The following is a 21,831-nucleotide window of genomic DNA, read 5'->3' as shown; positions in this document are numbered from 1 at the left end:
ACTCTCATCCATGCTCGCGAGCTCACTTCCATCATCCCTTCCTCATTGTCTCCCCTTCGTGTAGCTTGGGACCATGTCGTTGCCGATATGAGAAGTACACGCTTTTATGGAAAATCTATCCCACAGACGGCGCAACTGTTGATGTCATGTTTCGCAGCCCGAGCACTTCCACGATAACTAAGTTCACGCCACCTACAACTAGGAAGAAAGGGCTTTAGTGACATCCGGGATCACTGCAATGCCAAAGTCAATCAACAATCCTCTTATGATAAGAATAACTCTAAAGAATAGTAAGAACAATCAAAATTCAGAGAGAGACCTCCCGTAGAAGGGATGACAGTTATTTATACCTGATCCGGGTTCCACTGGCAAGGGAGATCGTGGCGTGTTAGGTGTCGGACCTGCTGGCACTCATTTCTTGCTTCCACAATGTGTCAGTCGTGGCGTGTCAGCCGTGCTAGGTTTTTCCTACTACTTTCTGCCAGGGTTGCATGCTGGGTTTCCTGACACATTGCATTGAATGAGGCGTGCCTTGAGTCTAACGAGTCCTTGACTGGATACATTCAGTCGTCCGCGTGCAGTTGGGCGTCTTGCTCATCTCCCCACGATAGGGCTCGGTAGGTTGTCGCGCCCTGAGACAATCTCACTGGTATATTCGAGCTCGGCACTAAAAGGCCTTCCCGGGTAGGTTTACGGTCACGGGCTCGGCACGCGGTCCTCAAGCCCGAACTCTTAGCTTACCGGAGGGCTTAGTCTTTGAGCCTAGAGTTCCGTGGCTTGACTTCTTCAGAGCTGCCAGATGGGCCCCTCCCTCACCGTATATCTCCTCTTTTAAGTCATTTCTCAACCGATTCAAGATATATTTTTACGGTAGCAAATTAATGTTCTTCATATGACATACAACAAATGCATGCCTATAGAGAATGCCCCTCATCTCAAACAACGCACACGTGCATTTCACATTGCACTCATCTTCATTATATTAAACTGAGTATTGCACTTTTTTACATGGTCATCAATGTTAATCTAATCCAAAACATCAAAAGTGAAAATTACACCTTCAATGCTAACAAGTGTGCAATTACATAAAATCATTACTACCACATCTCATCTCACCTCCTTGAATTTTGCATTTGTAAACACATTTTGGAATTGCTTTTCAATGCCAAACGAGGATATGCATGGGATCGTGCAATTGAATGAATTGAAATTAGCTATGGTCTTGAACTCCACATTCCTCCTTAGAGCATTGTCAAATTGACCAACAAATTCCTTTAACATTATACCAGAATGCACAAACTCATTGAAAAAAATATTCATGCTTCACATGGACGGCTGAACGTGCCCAGTCACGGACTCGTCAGACTCAAGGCACACCGCATTCAATGCATGTGTCAGGAAACCCAGCACGCAACTGTATGCCCAACGTACGAAGGATGGCTCACCCACAACCTGACACCCAACCCTGGCAGAAAGAAGCGGGACAGACCTAGCTCGGCTGGCACACGGACTGACACACTGTGGCAGTAGGAAATGAGTGGTAGCAGGTCTGATACCTGACAAGCCACGATCTCCATCAGTAGTGCAACCCAGATCAATTATAACGGTCATCCTTTCTACTGGAGGTCTCTCTCTGACTTTTGATTGTTCATACTATTCTTTAGAGTTGTTCTTATTACTAGAGGATGATTGTTCACTGACTTTGGCATCGGAGTGACCCCGAACGTCACCGGAGCCCTTTCTTCTTAGTTGCAGGTGGCGTGAGCTGGCTCGTATCCTGGAAAAAAGTCTGCCCTGCGTCTCGGGGCCAGGTTGCCAAGCCTGCCTGGGGAACCTTGGGGGCCATCTCCTCCCGAAGTGTATCCTCGAAAGAAGTGAAGGGCTCAAACGGGCTAGGCGCACGAGGCGGAATCTGCGCATGCTTGAACTCCCTGTCACGACGCATTTGGGGTCGGCTTCCCAGTTCCCCAGCATGATCACTAAAAGTAGAAGAAACCCCAGCCTCATCACTTTATGGGGGTGAATTGTGGAGTACCCATTGTTGCTTTGCCTGGCGGCTAGAAGAACTCGAAACGCACTATCAGGGAGAGGGTTAGGCTTGGGGGGGGGGGGGGGAATGCTACCAAAGAAATTCCTCTCGATAGCATACAAACTGTCAAGCATAGATAGGTAGTTGCGGATGTTCTAGCCAGAAAGGACCAGATCAGTCTGTGACTCGTTAGGGTGGGCCCACACCCAAGCTGTCACCAACTCCAATTGAGCCTCTTCCCTCCGATTGAGTGTAAGTTCCAGGCTCTTTGCAGAAGGGGGAAATCCCCAACACGCCTGAATAGGATACTCCTTGCAGGCGGCCTCCCCTCGTATACTCCCAGTCTAGGCCTGACCCAAAGAAAAACTTTCGGGACCACTCTTTTATGCTCGAGTGACACTGCTCGAGCGACGCGATCATTTGGCCCATAGACTAGGCCTGGAAACTGACGATGACTCCAGAGAAGTCAGGTCTTGGTATTCTTTAGGAGTCTTGCTGTGAGTATCATCCGGAAGATGATGCAACTGGACATCAGGAGTTGCCACGCATTAGGCAGGAGCTGCGATGAGGCCAGTCCAAGTTGATTTAGAACCGAACGACAAAACGGGAGGCGAAAACCATTGGTGAACATTAGCTGGTAAGGAGACACCCTCGTCGCGGTGCTGTCAGGATTCACCGCGTGCTCACCCCAGGAAATTTCCATAACCACAGTGGGAGGAATCCTGTACTTGGAGAGGAATGCCCTAGGGTCATCGCCGGAACGTTTCCCCCTCAAATACTGAGGAATGGGATCAACTTTGGGTGCCATCACAGCGATGGGAAGCAATAGGAAAGCGGTGACAGAGAAAAGTTAAGGGAAGGGAACACGACGACTAAAGAGAACGAGAATGAGAAACGGCAGAAACACGACAGACGAAGGCAAGGGAAAATGGTGAAGAAGAAAGGGAGTGGGCCTTATATAGTGAAGGTAGGATAGAGAGTACATGGGAAATGAAGCAACTCTAACAGTAGCGACGTCAGCAAGCGCAACACAGCACATAGTCTCTGAAGCGACGGCAGGAATGGAAGGCGTCGTGTCAAGAGAGTGAGGTCCTAGGATACGAAGGGAAGGGAGGCCAACACATCAAATCAATAGTCGGGGAACGGGACGGCCTCGAGAGAAGGCCCCTTCAACAATAGTTGGCATCGGGAACTTGAAGCGACAGAAGCCGAACGGGCGGCAACATAATTAGAAATATTATGAATTCCCACCATGTGCACGTGATAGGAATTCATGGGGTACTGTGAGGGAGGAGCCCATCCCAGAAGGCCCAAGCCCGAAGAAGTCAAGCCACGTAACTCTAGGCCCAAAGACAAAACCCTCTCGTAAGCTAAGAGTCCAACCCGGAGGACCGCGTGCCAAGCTCGTGACCACAAACCTACCCAAGAAGGCCTTTTAACGCCGAGCTCGAATATACCAATGAGACAGTCTCGGGGCTCGACAGCCTATAGAGCCTTACCGTAGGGCCCCGAACTCGTCAGACTTAAGGCAAGCCGCATTCAAGTATGTGTCAGGAAACCCGGCACGCAACATTGCACCCCAAGTAAGAAGGACGGCTCGCCCACAACCTGACACCCAACCCTAGTAGAAAGCAACAGGACAGACCTAGCACGGCTAACACGCCAAGATCTTCTTCAACCGCCTAAGTCGCAGACAGACACACTGTGGCATCAAGAAATGAGTGGTAGCAGGTTTGACACCTGACACACCACGATATCCCTCGGCAGAGGAACCCGGAGTCAGTATAAATAATGGTCATCCCTTCTACGGGAGGTCTATCTCTGAATTTTGATTGTTCTTACTATTCTTCAGAGTTGTTCTTATCACTAGAGGATTGTTCACTGACTTTGGTATCAGAGTGACACTGGACGTCACCGAAACCCTTTCTTTTTAGTTGCAGGTGGCGTGAGCTTGGTTATCACAGAAGTGTTCGGGTTGTGAAACACGACATCAACATACACATTGGTCAAAAGTCGTTACGATGGCTTATGGGGCGATGGAGATGCAAAGATGTATGAAGTTTTGGTGAAAAAATGTTTGATTAGCGACACGTTCATCTCCAAGTGAGAAGCATTATTATTTGGGGTGAAAGAAAATCGGTCTGCATCGAGCGAAAGGGTTCCTTCCAGAACGGACCTATATGGGGTTTGGTCAATTTGGGTCCTTGCTTCCTGCAAAATTTGATTTTTGGTCTGATCTTGGGATTTGTTTTTAATCAGACCAGACTGAAACTGACCAAATTGTTTACATATAATTTTTTTATATATAATATATTATTTTATATAGTAGTTAGTTAATTATATAATTTTCATCTAATCTATCACCGTTGACCTTATAAAATATTAAATAATATGTTATCAGTAGTTAACTAATATATCATATGATAAATCATGTTATTATATGTAGATACATACTATACTATCTGCACCTAAATAAAGTAATTAGGTAAATGTTTCGTAAGATATCTAAGTTGCAAATAAGTATGAAGCATCTATGGTCAATGAAAATGATTCATTATCTATATATAAAATATTAAAATTTTAATATAGACCATTAAGCATTAAATATCATAATACATTTACATACTATTGAGTAATAAGTTAGTAACTATTAACATCATAAATATAATTATAATGCATTATTTTTTAATAATTTAGTTACATAATCTACATTAAAAAGTTTACTTAATTTTAATTTTACTAATTTATTTTTGAATAAATATATTTTTCAAATAAAGAAAAGGAAAAAAATGTTCCTAGCTCATATGAAAACGGAATTGTTTAGTGTAAAATATGATGTAAACAATGCCGTTTAGATCCAATTACATCTAAAAATTGAGTATTGAGCTGCGTGAAATGACGTCGTTTCACTCAACTCAAATTTTTTTTAATTACTCGTGTATTGAAACGGCATTGTTTAGTTTTATTTTCAATCCAAACGGCGTCCTTGCAACACATGCTCCATGATGTATTGAGCCTCCCCTTCTCCCCTTCACTCAATATCTCATTCTCGTACTCTCTACCCAATACAAACCCTAGAGCCTAACGTGTTCTTGCCGCAACTCCCGATCTCTCTATAGCAGCTCCAAGTACCTCCACCGCACGTTGCCGCTGCATTTATGGTTATGAAACTCGATGATGTAGTTCCTTGAAAAAAAAAGTCCAAAAAACTTGTATTTTGAAACTTTCACTAAGTGATTTAATCACATTACTTTGGCCATGATCTTACCTGATATCCAATTACCCTTAAGACTTTAATGGATGATGTGGAAGATCTTGAGAAGCTGGATATTTGTATGTAATAAATTTATTTTCTTTTGTATCTTTTCATAATTCAATGTTTTGTAAATTTATATAATTTTTTTTGTTCTTTTGTGTATAGAACTTGTTGGGAATGGTGGAAATATAATGTCTACACTCATTGCAGATGATTGAGGTGAGAAGAATACACTAATATACTAGTTATTTTGGTTGGCATGAAAACGTTTTAAACAAAGATTTTTTTTGCTATGGTTTTGCAGTAAAATCGTTTTTGTGACTTGTGGAGACTTGGAACTACGGACTTGTGGAGGGAGTATTGACATTTGAGTTATGGCCTCATTCAATCATTTATGATCATTTGATTATGTTACTAATAACTTTGTAGATTTCCTTTTGGTTATTTGGGTGGTGGTTCGATACATTTCGTTGTATTTTAGTTGTGAAGTAATTTGTAATATTTTTTTTATATGTAGGTGGGTTATGGCTAGATGCCTGGATTGTAATAATTTTTATGTGTCAGTTACCCTTACCTTTTTTGGTTTTTTTCCTTTTATTAAGGGCTTGTTTGAACACTTGAAGTATCTCATAGTTTTGTGAATAATAGTGAAATGATTTGAGTTAAGATGTTTGAGTGAGTTTCATAAAAGTATGTGTCTCATTGTAATATGTATTTGGATGGAAAAATCTTCAAACAAGTCGGCTGTCCTTCCTCCTTCTACATCAGTCAGTGAAATTTCGAGATGTAATGGTCTTATAAGAATTACCGTGTGCATGAGTCGAGCCTCCCATTTCCCATTCTCAGACCCCTCACTTCCACTCTTTCTTCGTCCCCGAAAATCTCCCACTTCTCTCTTCTCTATTCAAACCTATCGTCTCCGTCAAAAACCCATCCCATCTCCGTCGAAAACCTTCATTGAACCCATCTCATCCCATCTCTGGAACCCACTACGAACCCACTATAGATGGATCAGTTCATCGAACCCATCCCCAATCTTCTGCCATTTCACTAGCTGAGAAAGAAACTTTGTCCTGCATTCAGCCCAACAAATCGCGATAATAGAAGTTTTTTTTTTTTTTTCCTTCCAGGAACTACATATATTCATGTGCAATATTTATCAAAATAGATTGCAAATTGTAAATTGAATATTTTCAATCTACAAATTTCATAACCTTTACTCAAAGAATTTGGCACCTTCAATAGTATGAATCTTGGGGTCCTTCGAACCACTAATTCCATAATGGGTTCATAGGTCTGTTTGCTAGTTGGTGTAAGGTGTCGAGAATCATTTTTTGTTGCACAACAATTCCTCACATAAGGTTGAGACATTTTCTGTTCTTTGAAGCTCTTCTAATCTTCCTCCAAGAATATGGATTCCTGGTGGTCGTGGTGAGAAGTCGGTGACCGTTGTGCCATTTTGCTATGAATGCAACTTACAGATGGATATTTTGAAAGAGACGGTGAGACGTTCAAAGGAGAAAGCGAGATAGTATCTTAGTGGGATCGACAGTGGAGAGAGAGGCGAACAGATTGGGAAGGGGGACGACTAACGACAAGGGAGTGGTGGGGGAGATAGTTTTTTTTTTTTTTTTTTTTTTTTGGGGGGGAAGGGCATAGTGAATCATGATTATTGGGAGGGGGGAAAAGGGCACAGTGAATCGGATACACTACATGCCCTTCTATTCTTCATCTTGGTAAAACTTCTACATGTCATATTGTTATTAATGGGTGTAAAACTTCATTTACACCCATCCGACTGGTAACTCCTCCATATTTGGATGTATAAGTAAGATAAGATAGTTTTAACTTTTTATGGAGATTGAAGTGGTGGGTCCTATCAATTATTGTTATGTTTTTTTCTCCCTCTTCCCCACGCTCGTCACTCTCCCCCTTTCCCGAGCAATCAAGTCGCCGAGTCCTGTCGCAACAACCGTTGTTGACAACTCTTGCCAATAACCCTCAACCACTAGGTCTCTCTCTCCCTCTATCCCTCTCTCTCTCTCTCTCTCTCTCTCTCTCCTTTCGTTGAGTTAGGCTTGACCGACAGGGTTTTGGTTGGGACTAGATTTTCATTGTGTTTGTGAATGGATTTTGGATCATATTCTGTGATTTTCATTGAGTTGGGCTTAGCCGGCAGGGGGTTTCTTTGTTTTTTGTGAGTTTTCTTTAATTGGTGGCATTGGTTTTATGTGATTTCTTTGTTTAAGTATTCCAACTTGTTTCCAATTTATTTTCAATTGCCTCAAATTAACATCATTACTATCATCGTCATCATCTTCATCCCTCTCACCACCAGCCAAGCCTAACGGATCATTGGTTTTCTGTCATATTTTTTATTGCCCCAAATTAAACCTTAAGAGAAGTAATCATTACTTCTGCAAGTGGAAAAAAAGAGAGAGAAAAGTAACTTACCAGCCGACGATGCTCAAACAATGGGTTGGGTTTGATATGATATTATGTGATCAAATAATGGTGTTGGGAGCTCCCATCACATGCTCAAACGACGAAGCACAAAGGAACGGGGATGATGAAGCCGAATGATGGGCTGGGTTTGGGCCTGGGGAACTTGAAGCGGGAAAGGAACATAAGCTTTTGCCCATATAAAAAATAAAACCTAACAAATGATATCACTTTGTATATGTAGCAGCGAGATTTAAATAGCACTGTAACACAGCAGCCTGTACACCGCACTCCCTCCTAAGGGTGTATACATACCGAAGAAACCGATCGTAACTGCCTCAGATTGGTTGCTAGAGCACGAAATCGGCAGAAACAGGCATAAAACTGATTGGTTGGCAGAAAATTATGTCAAAACTGTCGTCGACCGGTTCGTTCGAGGTTTGAAGCTAGACCGGATAGCTGAACAGACCAATTATATAAAATATATAATTTTTTAAAATTATACATATATAAACAACGCCATTTCACTTTTTGGAACATTAGTTTGAAAAAAACTATATAAAATCGTTTCAATTTGAGATCGTCTTCTTCCCTTTCCATCTTCTTCTCTGATTCTCTGTTTCTCTCATTCTCTCTCTCTCTCTCTCTCTCTCTCCCCTCTTTACAACACTCTTTCTCTCTACTCTCTCAGACGAACCTCGTGGCTAGGGGACCGAGAATCACCAGAGAACCGTCGGAGTCGATACGGCCAGTATTTCTCCTTCCCATCGATCGGTACGGTCAGTTGTTTCATGCAATTCCCCTCCATCAGTCGGCGTCGGTTTTTGTCAAAAATCGCACCGATAGCGTCGGTTTTCACCCCTACTCCCTCCTCCTTCTATTTTTTTTTTTTTTTTTGTCAAGACCCATCCAAGTCTCTCTCTTCGAAATCTGATTTCCATTATTTGAAGCTCTCTCACCGAACCCCGTCCCTCTCTCTCATCGACCTTTCTCTCTCCTCAAGCTCTCTCTCTCTCACTGAAGCCTCTCTCTCACATCAAGTCCTCTCTCTCCTCGAGTGCTCTCTCTCGCAGCCGTCTCTCTCTAAGTTTTGGGTTGACTTCATTTTCAATTTGTTTTTCTCATTAAATTTTCTATACGCAAAGGCACAAAAACATGTTAACAAATAGAGAATCTAGAATCGGTTTTGTGTTTTCATATTTAATTGATGAACTTGATTTGTCATGTTAAATGTGTAGTGTAGAATATGTGAACCGGCTGATGAGGAGATTTTCTCAAACTCAAAATTTTCGTTGATTAATTTAAGGATAATGATAGAGTTACTACCCTCCTATTATCCATTTACTACTCTTTTTGTATTTAATTTTTTAATTTTTTATTTTATTTAATTGTTAAGGAAGTGACTATTAGTAAAATTATATAATTTTTTAATTTTTTCTTAATGATTAAAGATATTAAAAAATACTTAAAAGAAAATGATAAAAAAATTAAACAAAAATTGAAATACATTATAAGTTGTAAATGAATAATAAGAGAATAGTAATCCTATCACTATCATTAATTTAATAATTTCAGTGAATGAGAAGTAATTGATAAAATCATTTTGAATAGATAACCGTATTTATTGAGTCGGTAGGAGAGATGAACACGAAAAAACCTTTATAAATAAAGAAATTGTAAAGAAAAAGTCGAAGGATAGGAGCTATTGGGTGATAAAAAATGATAAATGCACAATATTTTTCACAAAATATTTTATAATTATATTTTGAAATAAAGGGTATTATTATAAAATATTATATAAAAGTAATACCACTTTACAAAAATATTCTTATTTTACATTATGTGTTATGAAAAGTATTGTAAAGAGGGTGGGAGCATAGCCCAAAAAATCCTCACAAACTCTCTAAACTCTCCCAAACTTCAGATCTAACGAAAGGGGTGGGAGCTTCCGCTCCGCCCCCGCATGGCGGGGCAAGCAACCCCGCTCCTCCCATGCGGGGGCGGGGCCCCCTGCCCCTCATCTAGGGCCCCTAGGGGGGCGGGTGGCGGGAAGGGCCCAACCCCGCCTTGCATTTCCCCCGCTCCCATTTATATATATATATATATATATATTATTAAATATATCTTTATATTTTCCAAATTGTGTATATATAATAAATATATATTACAATTTGTTAGACTTGTTCACAAAATATGTATTGGCAAATTTAAAACCAACATAGTTTAAAAACTAATACACTACAATTTACACAAATATATGCACTAGTAAATTTAAAAATTACATAGTTTTTAAATTATAGTCATATTTACAAAATTTAAATTTATAATTTGGATCTAAAAATATATTTTTAATTACTTTTTCACTTATAAATAATTTTTAAATTAAATAAATCTAGTTTTTTTTTTAAGTAAAAAGAGGCGGCAATCCGCCTCGCACCCCGCCCACCGGGACAGGGGTGAAAACCCCCCCCCCCTCCATGCGAGTCGAGCTTCGGGGAAGGGGTGCCCCCGCCCCGTAGAGGGTGGGTAGCACCCCTAGTATCCCGTACTCTTCCTTCCTGAGAGAACAGAGGATAGATGAGACCTTTAAGTTCTGTTTTACAGAGCACTTCTCTGTTAAGAAAGAGTTTGTTGAGAAGTTAAAATAACGTCTGTCACAAAAGAATTTGTATATGGAGAAGCTCCAGAGCTGATGATAAATCACAGTTGTAACTTCAATTCATTAATAAAACGAGTCTTTCCTTCCGCGCGCGAAAAAAAATAAAAAAAAGGGGGTTGCGTTTATCATCGATTAGGACAATCCGACGAACGGTTGGAGAGCTCTCTCTATCAGTCCCATACCGTTTCTCTCTCTCTCTCTCTCCTCCGAGTAAACCAGAGAGAAGAAGGAAGAGCGGGTGGTAGGTAGATGAGTTCTTCTTCTTCGCCTCATCGTTCTAGAGGCGGTGGTGCTAACAGCAATAGCAGTGGTAGTAATGTTGGGGACAGGCCGAGGTGTTTCGACTCGAACACGAAGCGCAAGTGCTGAGCAAAGGCAGAGACGCTTATAGGAAGACATCCAGAGAGGTGGCGCAAGGACGCAGCGGGCAACATCGTCTGCAAGGGCTTCTGCAACTGTCAGGGCTGCCTCTGCTTTGAGTACGATCACATCGTCCCCTTCTCCAAAGGTCCTCTCTCTCTCTCTCTGATCATAATCTTTTGCATTCGAACGCATTTGTTTCTGGGTTTTTCTTTTTTCTTCTTAGTTTTATTTGTCATTTCGGGAGAATTTGCTGGGAGCTTGGTTTTTAGCTTCGCCTTGCAAATTTGAGCTTCTCGAGTTAAGTTTCAAAACGGGTTTGTAGGTTTAGTTGGAGAAGGTTATATTGGCTATTTTTTTCTTGCTAATCGTATTGAGAATTGGGAGTTCTTTTGTCGGGTTCTATTGTGCAGTGCGCTCATTCCTCTCGCTTCTCTTTTCAATTGCCGAGAAGTGATGGCCAAGAAAGGTGGCTTACATCGCGTGTTAGTTTATTGGAAACTACGGCACCAAAACATAAACATTCGTGAAGTTTATTGTTTTTCGTTCTCATTCTTCTCTCGACCATTGGCAGAAGGTATATTTTGGATTGTGTGATTTGTATCTCGATATAGAACTGAGTAGTTTGTGCCTTTCCTACTTGTATATTCCTGTGTACTCTGCCTATGCCTTTCAATTTTTTTAAATAAAATCAAAATTACTTATTAAAAAAAAAAATTGAGTAGTTTGTGAACTGGGATAGTGTTCCAGGTGGTGAATCTACATATGATAATTGTCAAATACTTCAAACAATGGTGAATAGATTTAAATCAGACAAAGACAGTGTGGATCCAACTCAGTTGAGAGGTTACTCCTGTGATATCAAGTTTACAGGTACGTTTGCAGGACTCTCTTCTCTTCAGTCAAATGTGAAATGCTTATTTTTCTTCATTTATTTAGAGCTGCTTAGTTGGTGCGCTTGGTTATTTGATTCTAAACCCACTTCAAAAAGATGATGATTCTGTTGGAGGAATTATGTTTTATTTTTTAATTATTATAAAAGCTACAATTTAGGTTCAAAGATTCTTTTTTTTTTTTTTTTTTTTTTTTTTTTGATAATTCGGTTCAAAGATTCATTGTCATGGTAAGTTATGATTGTTCGATTGTTGTTTTCTGAGTTTAAAGATTGCATTATTTGGACATGCTGGCAATATGACAAATATTCTTGTTGTCATCACTTTAGTAAGAGTTTGTTCCTTGCCTGTGCCCATTATTGGGAAAAGATCTGGCACCAAATAAGGGCACTGTTGTTAAAGAATCAAATTCAAGTCCAGATATTCCTTATATTGCATCTCTAACAGTTTTGAGTTTCAGCCATTTGAGTTATGTGTTACGTTTTTCAAATGGCCTATCAAGCGGTTTATCCCCATGATGTTCTATGAATAGTTATAGTTAAAGATCAAATCCAGATTTGTTCAGTCACCTGATTTTCGAATTGATGTCTTGTTACATATTAGGTAGATGTGCTCATAAGAAGATGGATTATCTTCTATTTATTTCTTTATTGTTCTCCTTCATACTGAATATAGCCTATCAGTTTGAGGTCATGAGAACCTTGAGAATTGATATATTGGGGGCATGCATCTCTGAGGAGAGTGCCACAGCTAAACATCATCACAGAATTGAATCAGCTTACCATTACCCAACCAAAGACTTGCCCATGTTTTGCCTGAAAATATCTATACCATATAATACGTTTCTAGATGCAGGATATGTTGGTCGTGGGTTGGTCAACCTATTTTTGCCTTGTGGGAGGTACTTAGCAGCCGAATTTCAGCTCCATGGCCTTTCCTTCCCTTTGGAATTCTTCATATCTACCTCATAAGAAGCGGTGGCTTGGTTGAAAATGTGACAGGTTCCTCTTCAAAGTTCAATTCATTCGATTTCAGGCAAGAAATGGATGGAATCAGGAGGGACTTTCATTGTATGAATATCTAATAACTCATTTTAGGTGTTTCCAGTACAATTGATCTAATCATTATTGTGTTGAGGTCTTTTACATGTACTCCGCCCTTGTTTCTGAACTGAGAGGCTTCATAATTTAACCTTGGTGTTGGACAGAATGAGGGGTATCAATGTATCGGTTTGGTTTCTGAAAGCTGCAATCTAATGCCTAACTGGTGGGATGAGAGGTTATGGAAGATTGTGATCTCACCCAATTTATTTGTGGTCTGTAAAAGTTAAAGAAGATTTGGATGTTAGTTGCAGGGTGTGGGAAAGTATCTAGGATTTGTTCCAGCCATGCATACATTGTTATTTTGGAAGGTTTGAAAACTGTTTATATATTTTCTTTTCATTAATAAGAAGAGTCTCATTGTAGGATGTATTTATTGAAAAGTCTGATTTCAACTTACTTCTCACAATCTGTAGGACATGGTGAGTGTTTGTGTGTGATTTGAGTAAGCCTATGAATAAATAAGCTACCAATCAGATGTATTATGATTGACTCCATGCGATAAAATCCTTGGTTGAGCAATTGAGCTCAATCTCCTTGACCTAAACTGAACTGTATTTTCGACTTGAATAATTAATTTGGCACATACTGGATGTAAATCGTTTTCTTTTGTTACTTGTGTATCGGCTGCCTGCTCTTTGATCTAAAAACCACATATTTCTCCAACTTGCAGATAAGGAGCTTGATATAATCGACATGGCTGTTTATGGAGATGTGATCCGGCCAGGAAAGGAATGTCGTTGCAGAACTGTTGCTGAAATGCTTGGCCAATACAAGTCAAAGGATAGTAGCATAGCTGCGTGCAAATTGCCCAATAATAATGAACCTTTATAGCAAACAAAAACAAAAAAATCTGTCGATACACTCTGAAAAGAATGTAAAAGGGGTTTATATGCTGGATTTGGCATTTACAACTCCTCCACGGACCACAATTGATAGACAATTCTTTGGCATGTGAAATTCTTTGGCGGAACATTTTCCATCATAATCCCTGCAGAAAGGGGGCGTCTTGACTCTTGATATGTTCTTAATCACCCCCAATATCTTCTGTTTTATTCTGTTTTACCCGAGTTCGAAGATTAAAATATAAGAGTGAGAATTTTAAGATGGATGAATTCAAGTATTAGGAAATGAGTAATATTTGGTATAAATTCTAAATAGACAAGTCTCGTACAGGTGTTTTGTAAAAAGGTGGGTCTAACTAATAAATAATGATTTTTTTTGTTTTTACTTTTTCAAAGTGGGGCCTACATAAATCACAATGAAGTCATTGATCAATTGGAAGAAAATGTATCTCATATGTTGCATTTAGGCGATATAAAGTGATGGAATTGCTGAGAATGTTCTAGTTTGGGGATGATTTAAAATTTTAAATTGACGGAATTGCTAAGAATGTTCTAGTTTGGGGATGATTGCATGTTTAATAAACGGTAAAGTATACGCAATTGCTAATTAACTTGTATAGTCTACTCTCTACTCTCTCCTGAGAAAATTGAGGTGCATAATATTCTTGAACTTATTTGAAGGGTAGGCTTTTGAGCTCTTTGTTTATAGAAGGAAATTCGGGAGGAAGAATGGCGAGACTACAACAATTGTAGATTTTACTATACATCAGTCGCTATTCATTCATATACTTCACTCTTGACAATTTTTTTTTCGTAGGGTGTGGGGTGTGCACAGTAAATAATGGATAGGGTTACTACCCTCTTACTATTCATTTACTATTTATAGTGTATTGAAATTTTTTTATTTTTTATCACTTTTTTAAAGTATTTTTTTACTAATAATCATTTCTTTATCTATGAAGTAAAATGAAAAATTAAAAAAAATAAATATAAAAAAATAATAATAAATGAATAGTAAGAGAGTAATCTTATCCTTATCTTTTTCTATATATATAGCCCAGTACTTTCGATTTGATATACATCCAACGGTCAGAAATTCTCCCACAAACAAAAGTTACTCCTAAATCATATTCTTCACAAAATAAAATGACTAAACAAGCAGCAACGACTAGAAATTTCCAGAACATAAATTTGGCCGTTCTATTTCATATTTTCACTTAAAAACTACTAGCGGCTAGGAATTTCAAAACTTACAAGCCCGTTGAGAAATATATTAACGTCTACAATATTCAAAAGAATCAAAACAAAAGTTAAGAATTCTCGTATCTTCTTCATTTCGTATTTTTTTTACAAGGCAATGTTCCTCCGTATTCCGTAATTGCAAAACACTGCCTCATGTTGAGAGAAAGAAACACAACAAATCAATTAGAGAGAGAGAGAGAGAGAGGTATTTAGGTTCGACGGGCTGGCGATGACTCAATGCAGATGCAGAAGGAGGAGAAATGCGCAACAGTTGTCTCCAAGTGTTTTCGCCGTCGACTCGTCTATGTTATCGAGCTATAGATGCATTGTTTGCTAGAACTCTCAATGAAAACAACAAGAGATGGCCACAGGAGTTGCTGTCACCCCCCCCCCCCCCCCCCCTCTCCTCCCCCCCGGGGCAACTGCAAGAGGTACTTCAGATTCTTTTTTTAGTTCTCAATTCATCTATTTTTGTTTACTTTTTGATCTATTAGTTTTGCGTGAAATTTACAACCGTTTTGATTTCTTTCGCATCAATGGATTGAATCTGCAATCGGATTTTATTTTATGGTATGATTTAGTGTTTTTTATTTTTTTTTATATCTATCTGCTAGAGAACTCTTGAGAAATTCTATCTCACAGGTGAGATAGAGAAAAGGTTTCCATTCCTTATATACATGCAATTACATGATATACGAAGCCTATAGTAAGGCTATGTACAACAAGCTAAATTTGCGTATAAAACAGAGTATACATAGCTGGACTTCCAAACATAGTTTTCCTTTGTCTTGCAATTGTCCCGTGCATGGATTGCGGAGTGATATAATCCTCTGTTTTGCTATTGCTAGAGTCACGATATCCAATGGTGAGATAACGTTGTCATTAGCTGGACCTGAGACATTTGGATTTTGATTTCCATAGGAGAGATCTGATTGAATCTAAAGCAGAGTTTTATTTCGGAACCAATCTGGATTATCGATTCATAAGTTTTTTTTAATCAACTTTGGTAGAACCATATACATTTAGTTTCCTTTTATTCTTTTTTAGTCAAACATAACTCTTAATTTGCTCATTTGATTTTCTGTGTGAGGGGTTGCCAAAAAGAGTTTTGCTCTGTTGCCGTTGTCCCGACTCTGTAGCAGAGAGATAGCTTATTCTTTTGCTTCTTCACTGTTAGCAGGAGGGGCGCCCACGTGGGCTGACCCCAACCCCTCCCTTCAACTTGTAGTTAAGCCATACGTTACTTAACCTCTCCCTTCAACTTGTAGTTAAGCCATACGTTACTTAACCTGTAACGGATGGCTTAATGCCATATGTTACATACTGTTGCAGCTTCTAATGTCCACAAAAGTAATTGCAATTGGTTTTTTGGAATGATTTAGAATACACAAAAGCTCTCTCTCTTTTTTGTTCTTTCTTGATAAGATATTTAGGTTGTAGATTTGTTAAGTGTTACTCTAATTTTATACTACGTAGTACACTTCGTCACTAAGAGGAAACGTTTGTGATTTTTCAATCTGAAAAAACTTGTGGAGCAATTTTATAAGCTGAGCTTGAGGTATTTTTCAGTTGTGCATTCTTACATTGGTATCAGAGCTTTTATACTTGCTTCCACTTTATATTTTTTTATTTTCTCGCATATGCTTGAGATTTGTCTGGGTGTCATTTTTATCCTTTTTTTTTATTTAAAATAAATAAATAAATAAAAACCTCTATTGGAGGGGCTGTGCGCACTTGGGGGGTGCCGCAAGCACCACAGGGGTCCTGCGAGCACCGAGTGGTCCTGCGTGCACCACAAGATTGCAGCGGCGACTCCGAGTTTCTTTCTCCCGTCGATGGGCAGTAGTAGATTGAGCCACTGCGAAGAAGAGGCACTGTTCATGTGAAGTGCCTTAGTGGAGGTAGAAGATGACCTAAGGTCATCTGTTTTTAACTGGGCCTGGGCCTCATGGCTATTTTTTTTAATCTGGACTTGGGCTGGGGATTTCGGCCATCAATTTTTTTAAAATAAAAAAAAAAAAGTCTGGGCTTTTTTTTTTTGCTGCCTTGAGCCCAATTTTTGTAGAAATAAAAGGGATAAAAGTGACACTTGTAAGACTCGAACCATGACCACCTAGTCAAATTAAGGTAATAGTCGCACCACTGGAGTGCAACTTCCCCTTAATTTAGGTGGGGTTTTTAAATATATTTGTTATACATTTATTTCGTTTCTATTAAAAAAAAAATTGTTTGCATGATTTAATATATGCTTAGATATATATTATATTATATGTGATCTTTTATTTAATATTTTAGATTAAATGTGATTATATGTGAATATATAGTTATATTCATGCTATTTTTATTCCATTATGTTATATTACATGTGATCTTTTATTCAATTTTTTAGATTAAATGTGATTACATGTATATATGAATTGAACATGTGGATATGTGATTATTTTATCATTTATGAATGTTAGGCTTGAATGTTTATACATTAGTCTTTAATGATAAAATAGAAAAATTCTCACTAAGTAGTCTTAGTTAGAATTGTCAGTGTAAATTATAGATTGAAAGAATTGTAGTAGTAACCCCAGTAAGAACTGTAAATGCACTGTATTGCCAAAAGACCATGGTGGCCCCAGTAAGAACTGCAAATGCACTGATGGAACAAGAAAAATAGACTGTAATGGTCTTATATGAACCATCTTTGTAGACTGGCCCAAAAGGTTGTTGTGGTTGGAGTAGCTATCCTTGTAAACTGGCCCAAAAGGTTACTGCGATTTTAGTAGCTTATGTCTTTACATGTGACTAAGGCTAGATGACTACTTAAGATAGTGGGCGTATGGTTGAGATTTATGATGATTAATTCTCTCATATTTTTTTTAAATTTGTGCGGGAATTAGGTTAAAAATTTAATAATTGGATATTGTGGCACAAGAGATGATTCTGAAACCTAGCGATTTTTCGATCTTGCGACATATCTAAATTATTCTTTTTCTAGCTTGGATGGACGCGGAAGATTTCTTAAGTGTGTGTAATATCTCTTCTTTGCGTATTGTAGTGAAATGGCATCCAAGAGTATAGTTGTCGTTTTAAACAAATGGGAGAAATTGGATGGGGAGAACTACGACATTTGACATCTCAAGATCCAAAATGTCTTAGATGAACAAGAGGTCTTGAAGGTCTTATCTCACTCCCTTACTGCGCTCGGGGAAGGGACCTCGGAATAACATAAGATAGATCAACTAGCCCATACTCAATGGGCTAAGAAAAAGTCGGTGCGCGTGCATAATTATGTTAAGTAGCATGCACAATGATCTAATGTGTGAGTTCGAGATCGATGGCACTGCCCAAAGCATGTGGGAGGCTTTGAAGTTGAAGTTTGGTGGAACTTCAGCCACTAGGTTGCGTGGATTAACCATGAGGTTTGACTCCTATAAGATGCGCTCTGACCACACGATAAAGCAGCATCTTAGGGCTATGTCGACCATGATCCGCGAACTTAAGTCAACAAGAAACAACCTGACTGATGAACAGCAAGTCCAGGCAGTGATAAGATCACTACCGAATTCTTGGGAGAATATGAGCCAGAACCTAGCACATAACGAGAATATCAAAGACTTTGATGATGTCTCGCATCACTTGGAATTGGAAGCTAAGCGCCTAGAGGCTGCTAGGCCCAATCACACGGCCTATGTAGTTGATTCTGGTTCACGTAAGGCATCAAGGCCTAAGCGCAAGTAGCTGCTGGACAAATTAAGAAGGTGTCAATCTCGCTAAGATCATCTTGCCCACACATGAACATTGTCTAATGGGAAAAGCTAAGAGAAAACTGTTTGGAAAGCCACTAGGGCATCTTTTCCACTGCAATTAGTCCACTCAGATATATGTGGTCCAATAAGTGTGAGGGCAAGACAAGATTTTAAAAACACTAACAACTAGCCGAGGATGAGAATATCTCTCTGAGCAATTTAAAAGGCTCTGTGATGAAAAAGGAATCAAAAGACAGTTGACGATGCTGAGTACGCCGCAGCAAAATGGCTAGGCGGAAAGGAGAAATCGAACACTGCATGAGATGGTTTGGTCGATGATGGCGCAAGCAAACCTACCAATTTCTTTTTTAGGAGATACTCTTTTGACTGCTTCCTACATTCTTAACCGAGTGCCCTTCAAATCAGTAACTTCCACCCCATATGAACTATGGACAGGCGAGAAACTCAAGTTGAGTAACTTGCGGCCATGAGGTTCAACGGGTTTTGTTCACAATCTTTCTCATAAGAATGGGAAGTTAGGCCCTAGAGGGAAGAAGTGTATCTTTATAAGGTACTCAGAACACTCTAAAGAGTATATGTGGATAGGTGAACAATCTGATGGAAGTGTGACTGAGATTGAGTCACGAGATGTGGATTTCATTGAAGATAAGTTTCCAAGTAGAGGTGAGGTTGATAGGAGTTTAGAACTTCATGAGATTGTGGAACAAGAGGAAAGTGTTCCAAGGAATTTAGTTGAGAATGAGGAAGAAATTCTTCAAACTCCTACAAATTATAAAAAGGATTTGAATTCGAGTGGGAGCACACAACTTGTCAATCAATCACAACAACCTCAGCCGCGTAGAAGCACACGTGAAAGTGAAAGTATTCACCATCGTCGTTTTGAGATTGAAGGTGAAGCTTTTATGATAGCTCTGCATGATGATGACGAGCCCAGGACAATTCATGAGGCTCTCTCATCTTCTACTAAAGATGAGTCTTCTACTAAAGATGAGTGGATGAAAACTCTTAATGATGAGATTGAGTTTATGAAGACTAACCAGGTTTGGGATCTAGTTGATCTACCGACAAGGCGTAAGACTATTGGAAACAAATGGGTTCTTAAGGTCAAACGCAAGTCGAATGGATCAATAGATAAGTACAAATCTCGCTTAATAGTGAAATGATATACTTAACAAGAGGGTATAGACTATGAGGAAACATTTTCACATGTGGTGAGATTTGCCTCAATTCGCCTGATTCCAACTATAGTAGCAAACATGGATTTGGAACTCTACCAGATGGACGTTAAGACAGCATTTCTCAATGGATAACTAGACGAGGAGATCTATATGGATCAACCAACAGGTTTTGTGGTCAAAGGTCAAGAGCACAAAGTATGCAAGCTCAAACGATCTATATTTAGCCTAAAACAATCATCTAGACAATGGTACCTCAGATTCCATCGAGACATTCTCTCGAATGGGTTTACTCATTGTGTCTATGTCAAAAGGTCTAAGAAGAGTTTCATTATATTGTCATTGTATGTTAACGACATACTACTAGCTGGAAATGATAAAGAGTTGATAGTCGCCACAAAAGAGTGGTTATCCTTCAATTTTGAGATGAAGGATAAGAGATGAAGGATAAGGGAGAGGCAGAATACATTCTGGGAGATAAAATCTATAGAGATCACTCAAAGAGACTTTTGTGTTTGTCCCAACAGACTTACATAAAGAAAGTCCTCGAGCGCTTCCTAATGAATGGATGTAAACTCATTGACACCCCTGTTGCGAGAAGCGAGAACTTATCTAAAGAGTTGTGTCCTAAGACTCAAAGAGAAAATGAAAAGATGGCCCGTGTCCCTTATGCTAATACTGTGGGTAGTCTGATGTATGCAATGATGTGTGCTCGGGCTAACATATGCTAATGTAATTGGCTTAGTGAGTAGATTCCAATCTAACCCTATACTGGCTCACTGAAAAGCAGTCAAAAGGATTATGCGATATCTCAAAGGAACAGCGGACTATGTTTTGTGTTATCAGGGTTCAATTTTGCAGCTAAGAGGTTACAGTGATGCCGATTGGGGCAATGACCTAGATGAGCGCATATCAACCACTGGGTATGTCTTTCTGCTCAACAAATGGGCCATTACATGGAGCAGCAAGAAACAACCCTGTATAGCTTTATCCACTATGGAGGCAGAATACATAGCTTGTTCTGCAACAGTTCAAAAAGTTGTTAGGTTACAGAGGTTCCTCAAACATTTAGACATTGGCACAGATACTTCAAATCCAGTGACAATATTCTGCGATAGTATGACAACTCTCGCATATGCTAAGGACTCAAAGTATCATGGAAGAACCAAACACATAGATATCAGATATCACTACATCAGAGACATGGTAGTGCAAAAGGAAGTGGTTCTGAAACATCTTTCTACGAGTCGCATGGTTGTTGATCCCTTAACGAAGCCTATAGCAAGAGATGTCTTCGAGGCTCATGTTAGGAATCTAGGACTGCGTAGACTGTAAATGTAATTTGTGTTTTAAATGACATTGAGATGTAACCTTTCCTTTGGGATATTAATACAATATTATTCAATTCTTTATCGTATTGTTTTTTCTAATACACACACACAAGATATATCAACAGGCTAAGATCGGCTCACTCACACGAGCGATCGCCTCTAGTGCTCGAGTAGCGAGTAGAGATGAGACATTGTGTTCCTAGGTACTTGTCCAAAGGGATAAGCTGGTTGACACAAACATATGTCGCCTTAGTGAGAGCTAAGATGAGGTCCATTGAAAGGACTATGCATAGGTTACCCACCATCCATGTAGCCTGTTGTTAGCCAGATGCGAGATCCTCTTTGATGCCTTTGAGGCATGCAAATAGAGGAATTCGGGTTAGACGCTTAAGGAGCGACTAGACTAAGATCTAAACGGTGTTGATATAGACATATGCTCTTTGAGAAAAAGAAATCCACCGTAGCATGTGTTTCATATTACATGTGCATACATGACCATATGAGTAAGTGACTAAAAGATTCCCCTCTTTCTCACTGTGTGAGTCTCATTTTTTTTTTAAATGTCCTTTACTTTTGACTATGTCACGAGATGGAAGCTGTGATGTCTGCTACTTTGGCATGTTGTCTATGGCCATGATTGATACGGTCTAAAGAGGCATTGCTGAGAAAGCGATTCGACCAAAATTGAGTGATATGAGTGCAAAGGGAAGACTCTTCGATATCGTATCTTCGATAGTGTTT

The 21,831-nt window shown here is 39.3% G+C and overlaps 1 pseudogene; it reads left to right on the top strand.

The window, feature by feature from the left end:
• Positions 1 to 13,687, top strand: part of LOC121234390 — a 32,736-nt pseudogene extending 19,049 nt beyond the window's left edge.
• The last annotated feature ends 8,144 nt before the right edge of the window (positions 13,688 to 21,831 follow it).

Source organism: Juglans microcarpa x Juglans regia, chromosome 6D (assembly GCF_004785595.1).
Source record: "Juglans microcarpa x Juglans regia isolate MS1-56 chromosome 6D, Jm3101_v1.0, whole genome shotgun sequence".
Taxonomy (NCBI): domain Eukaryota; kingdom Viridiplantae; phylum Streptophyta; class Magnoliopsida; order Fagales; family Juglandaceae; genus Juglans; species Juglans microcarpa x Juglans regia.
This window is presented reverse-complemented; position numbering and strand designations above follow the sequence as displayed.